Source organism: Rhipicephalus sanguineus, chromosome 2, assembly GCF_013339695.2.
Source record: "Rhipicephalus sanguineus isolate Rsan-2018 chromosome 2, BIME_Rsan_1.4, whole genome shotgun sequence".
Lineage (NCBI taxonomy): Eukaryota > Metazoa > Arthropoda > Arachnida > Ixodida > Ixodidae > Rhipicephalus > Rhipicephalus sanguineus.
In genome coordinates this window covers 175868368-175874367 of record NC_051177.1, presented here as the reverse complement: position 1 = coordinate 175874367, position 6000 = coordinate 175868368, and positions in this window count along the sequence as shown.

The following is a 6000-nucleotide window of genomic DNA, read 5'->3' as shown; positions in this document are numbered from 1 at the left end:
CACTACATCACTACCAAGGACGCTTTCGACTTCCTTGCCATGCATCGTTGAACAGCATATCCACGAAGAGTCAGAGCGGGCGAAACAGTGCTTGGATTATTCCACCGTGGATCCACTCGTGTAGGTTATACAAAGGGAACTGATCGGAAAGCATATGAAGACTATATTGTGGACATGAAGGACTCGGGCGTCAAACACAAGCTCAAGAATTGATGACCGAGGACCTGGCGCGTCTATTCCAGTTCAAGTGCGATCAAGACGGCGTCAAAACTTTGCTCGAATATGCCAGGAAGCACCTTCCAAGTTAGCAAGCTGTATTGTGAACGAGCACGGGCACTCAGTGAGCCTGATACCGGAAGTTATGGTCCTGAGAGAAAAGTTTGACTATCTCATTTACGTGTCTTTCAACGATGATGAAGTCGCCAAGCGGACAATCGTTACTGACTTTGAGTACATACTATGTTTGACTAACAAAACGGCCGAGCATCTGGTTTCATGATCAAGAAGGAAATGGACCGGTTTCTGGAGAAATCCATCATAAAAACACAGCGCCAATTTAAACAGCATACGCGGATGGGCGCTGTTTCTCTGTCCATGCTTAAATTAGCGCTGTGTTTTTATGACGGATCCGTACCAACGAGCTCGCATCCAAACTCGTCTAAGCCATCCTGGGGAAAGTTATGGCGATATTTCGGCCCTTGCAGGATAAGGAGCTTTGCGAGCGGTATGCTACAAAAAGCGGCTGGCCAAACGGCTGCTTTTGAACAAGAGCACCCCGCAAGCAGTCGAGACCCTAGTAGTCCACAGACTTCGACAAGAATGTGGTTACGCATATATGCGAAAGATTGAGGTCATGTTTGCGGACGTCACCTATTCTGCGAAACTGACTGATAAGTTCGAAAAAGCTGTATCAGCCTGCCAGATGGACTTCCAAGCGACCAAAATACAAGCACTGGTCATGACGATCGAAATTTGGCCCTTTGCCGTGGTCAGCGAGATAACGCTTCCACCGGTCCCCAGGAAAGCATTCCAAGTATTCTTCTTGTATTACTAGGGCACGCACTACAACAGAAGACTTTCTTTACAGCCCTATCTTGCATGGCTACGTCGAGATTGATGGGTGAGCGTGGCATCGACGTCGAAAGCGGCGAGCAGAAACTCCGGCCAGCTTCGTCCGCGTACCTATACTATACAAGTATCCACATACCAGATGTGCGTGTTGATGCTGTTCAACCACCACGAGCAGCTTTCTTACGAGGGCACTGCTTCTGAGACAAACATCCCCGAAACAAGCCATCATACGTTGGTCTTTCATTTTTGACATCAGAGGGGAGGGCAAGTGTGCTCTTCGCACTCCCCTTTGGTTGGTAACAACTTTATTGATGGTCCGGCAGAGCTTTCGCCGACTGGGCTTTTAGTAAATATATGCCTATATGCAAGTGGCAGAAGCTCAGACTTGTTTTGACAAGATCTGGGCTGGTACTATAACCAAAAAGGCATTCCATTTTGTTTCTGTTCCGTATCGCCAACTAGCTGTTAACGACTGGTAGAAATCTTCTAGGTTGGGCCAACAGTGCCTGTTTGTATCGCGAAGCATTACGAGTGCTCACAGCGTTACAGTAACACAATAACGCACGCAGTGCTCATGGCGTTATGAGTGCTTGTACGTTAGGTAAAACGCATACGAGACAATAAATTATTTTCGATACACCATCTTTCTCGCCACGAATCCTTCGGTCTTGGTCAGAAATTTTTGGTCTGTGATATAATCGCCTGCCTGTCAAAAGAAGTCACAAAACCGCGAAAATTCGCGACGACCTATAGGTGGCAGCACCGTCACCCCGCTAGTGTGGATACTGGTTTCGTGTGGTGTGTGTAGAAGCACACGGCGCTTCTGTTTTCACATCGTGATTTTGTGTTCCGTACCCGCAGAAAACTCTTCGTTATCGATGGTGAGGTTTTGTTCGGTGCCACAATGCCGCACATACTGCACAGAGCCAGGGATAAGCTTTCATTTTTATCCCACCGACGCGGAACGTCGCCGACTGTGGCTCGTTAGGCTTCGTATCGGCAAGACGCCTTCCAAGTACGCGATGGTGTGCAGCAAGCACTTCGACGACGGTGCATTCGCATTCGCAGACGAGAAAGAATGGTGAGTAGTCAGTGATAACTTTGCTAATGTGTGCATTTATATGCTTGTTGCTGCTGTGCACTACGAGCGTGAAGACGGTCGCAGTAAGCGAACGCTCGGGGAAGCTTCCCTGTGCTTTGATTTTCCTACACTTCCGCAGGAAAATTAAGCGAGAATCAATCTAGAAAGAAGAAAATTAATTCATGGAATTTATTCTTTGTCATTCGTGTACTGTCTGCGCTGTGAATGCAAAGTTTGTTCGCGCTTGGCTATGAGTCTGTTTAACCGAGAGTCCCTGAGCCCTTTTGTAGTTCGCGCATGTTCCATTGTGTTTACACGGCCGCGAGAACAGTTCTCGTTGTTCCGCAGGGCAAGTACGTGCACCGAAACGCGGCAAGTGTGTATGCATGATCTGGTGCATAGTAAAAAGGGTATCGTTTTATGAGCCCTCACTCGCCACGTAAGCGATGAAAATGCGCGAGCGAGTTTATCGCCACTGCTGATCTTGATGAATATATTTTTCTCGCTCGCTCTCTTTTTTTTTAAGGGTTTTCGCGGAAGAGATTGAGGCCTGACGCACTTCCGACACTCTACTTGCCAAAGCGCAAATTTGACAGGCATAAGCTACCTCGCAAGTACACGGATGTCTTTGTATACATTTCGCCACAAGTTATAATTGCGCAAGGCAACTCAGTTTTGCGATTTCTGTGTCATTCCATTTTCTGTTCTGTTTAGGGGACAATTTAAGTACCGAAGTGTCAGATGTGACTTGACGAAATATTTCTCTGCAGTGGGACCAGCACCGTACACAACTAAAGCTCGTCGCGTAACCTATAAACGACAGTCCCGAAGTTATACACCTAACCACAACGCGCAAGTGCATGAGAGCCTTTTTTTTAACCACTGAGCCGCTAAAAGGCTATATTCACATGAGATTTAATACTTCTCATCTTTAGGACAACGCCAAGTGCACTTTGCAATGCGCTTGAACCATAGACCGGCACCTACACCGATATGATTCTCGTGAACGCACGGTACGACGACCACACACAGCACTCTCGACAAGTGCACTCACTGATCTTATTACAGTACATATACAGCCGATCAAGGCCAAATGCTTCTTTACATCGTGTTAGGCATACGTACGAGCGGTTAAAGTTGCACCAACGCAACGGAACAAACCGCCTTTTGAGGCCCTGCATGACGTACGCGCACATGCAAACACAACGCGGCTAGCTAGACGACGCATGGAGCAATCCACACTAGGCGCGCTTCAGCCAGTAGCCGCCAGGCGGCGACTCCGCTCGATCTCGCGTAGAGTCACTGGAAAATTTCAGAGTATCGCAAAGGTAGGCTGCACGCGGGCAACATTGTGCGGCGGCGGCCATTTCCCTTCCAGACCGTCCGGCGCGTTGCTAGCGTGTGTGTTGAGAAGTGACCGATCTTTTCGCCTCGATGCCGTGTTAGGGTGGTGTAACTTCAATATGTGTGTGTGTGTTTCTTCAAAAGAATATCAGAAGTGATTTCGAGTCATCGACAGTCATGAATCGACGGCGCGGTAAGCGGTGTAGCTAATTAAAAGTGCGGCGAATGTTGCCATGTGCTCGCGAACTCTCTTCGTGGCTTCATCGGTCTCTTTTCGTTTCACGGCCGGGTGTGTTCGCAACGTCCGGAGCTGTAAGCATAGTTGCATCAGCTCAGTGACTTCGTGCGAGATGCCATTTACTTCGACACTTGGTGAATGTTGACTATTTGCGCTAGCTTTGCAGTCGGTGTTCAGGTTTACTTCATAGCGCATTCGAGAACATTATCGAACATCGAGAACAATCAGCATTGCGTCATTCCACTGATCGCTGACGCATACCTTACTTGCGCACCATGCTTGCTGTTCAGCTGGGTGTTATCGGTAATAGAAGTAGTGTGTGTACGGTAAGTGGAAGTTGTGCGTGAGGTATTTGTCTCGGTTCGGAACGCCAGCAGCCGAACGCACGGGCGAATCGGCGTGCGGTAGGTAAGGTGCATCTTATTTTGCGAATACGTTGTCACAGAGAATATCTCCTAACAGATAGGTAGAAAATAGGCCATCGAAAATGATTGATTTCACTACTCAGTTGTTTAATTTCCTATTTTTTGTCTCCTTAATAATATTCCCATCGTTGCAGTGCATTTGCAAATATTTTGCTGTGTTCCGACAAAGTTTTTTTTTTTTTGCGTTGCCAGTGCGTAAACAGCTGGGGTTCGGCTTCTGCACTGCTTTTAATTTCAACTTTTCTTTTTTTCGTAATGCACACTTGTTAAAACTTTCTCGGCGCAGTGCTTTATGTTATTTTGATCAGAAATAGCACATCCCGAAACCTTTTAACACGCATGCTACTGCAACAGAGTATGTATATAGATCTGGGGCTCGCATGAAATCAATTCCCTCAATGCGTGGAAGCCGATTTTCTTTTTTTCTTTTTTTGCTGTGACCATTTCTCACCCACTAAACAGTATTGTAAGGGTACGCTCGGCGCAGTGCAGCATTAGCAACATTTTTTTTTAAATAAAGTACGCTTAATAACATTGCCTTTTACCAACTTTATCAACAGAGTTCCACGCTTCAGTTTTGCGCAGTGGCAAATGATCATGCGACGATTGTCTTCAAGGTATACAGTAAACAGTGATTATTTTAATAAGTCTTCGATTTCGCTCTCGTGCGCGACACGCTTATAACTCGAAATGCATGCACAATCTGTTCAACAGATCGAGATATAAACAGCCGAGCAAATAGAAAGGTACGTAGTATGTAGTTTTCAACATCGCTGAACATAGCGAACAGAAAAGATGAAGTATCCTGTTGCATGAGAGCTTTTCCGGCAAAGTTTGTGTAGTTCAGTGCAGAAAGGAGTGTTCTTCGAGGGGGGCGAATTCATTCCGCGGCCAATTATGCAGCCACGTACAACGACGCTCTTTGACGTTAATGTTTTCCACACGGAATGCAAAAATATACGAAATTCCCAGAGTAGCTCACGAGCAACGTTCGGTTACTGGTGAGCGACTCTCTGGCATCTGCATGACGCGTTTAAAACAGTGACGAAGTACGTGTCAATTTTTATGAAAGGGAACACGCGAACGCGTGGCCTGCGCTCTGCGACGGCTGCCTTCAGCTCCGTCAACCGACAGCTAAAGAAAGCTCGCCCGCTTTGGCGTCATCTATTGGCAAACAAAATAACACGTCATGGCCGGTTGCGAAGCGCTTTTAGATAACGCTGCATCTCGACTCGCGTAACGGGCTATGCAGGCAGCGCGTCGTCTGCCTGTCAACAAATCAAGCGTGGCGCGCCAGCACTGCGCGAGCTGCAGGAATTGCCCTTAACGCGAGCCGAGAGGCAGCGTTATCTAAAGGCGCTTCTCAATCAGCGATGATTCGTTATTTTGTTAGCCAATAGATGACGCCAAAAGCGGGCAAGCTTTCGTTAGCTGTCGGTTGACGGAGCTTACGGCAGCCGCCGGAGCGCGCAGGCCATGCGCTCCCGTGTTCCCTTTCATAAAAATTGACACTGTACTTCTAGAGACCGTGGTACTGCTAAATGTCCGGCCGCGCTCTGCATTCAACGCGCCTGCACCCAAAGCGCTTGGAAGGGATATGGCGGCGAGAGGTCACGTGATGCGAGTAAGCCAATCGCGTCGGCGGCGGCGCGCGGAAAACAGATGCGATACTCTGAAGTTTTTCTAGTGACTCTAATCTCGCGGCCAATTCGCCGCGAGATCGACCTATAGGAGGCAGCACCGTCGCCGCGTTAGTGTGGAGAGGCGGTAGGCGGCGCGTATACAAATGCACACAGCGGCGCTTCGTTGTGAGCTGTTTGAGCCGACTGTCGGCGAATAAA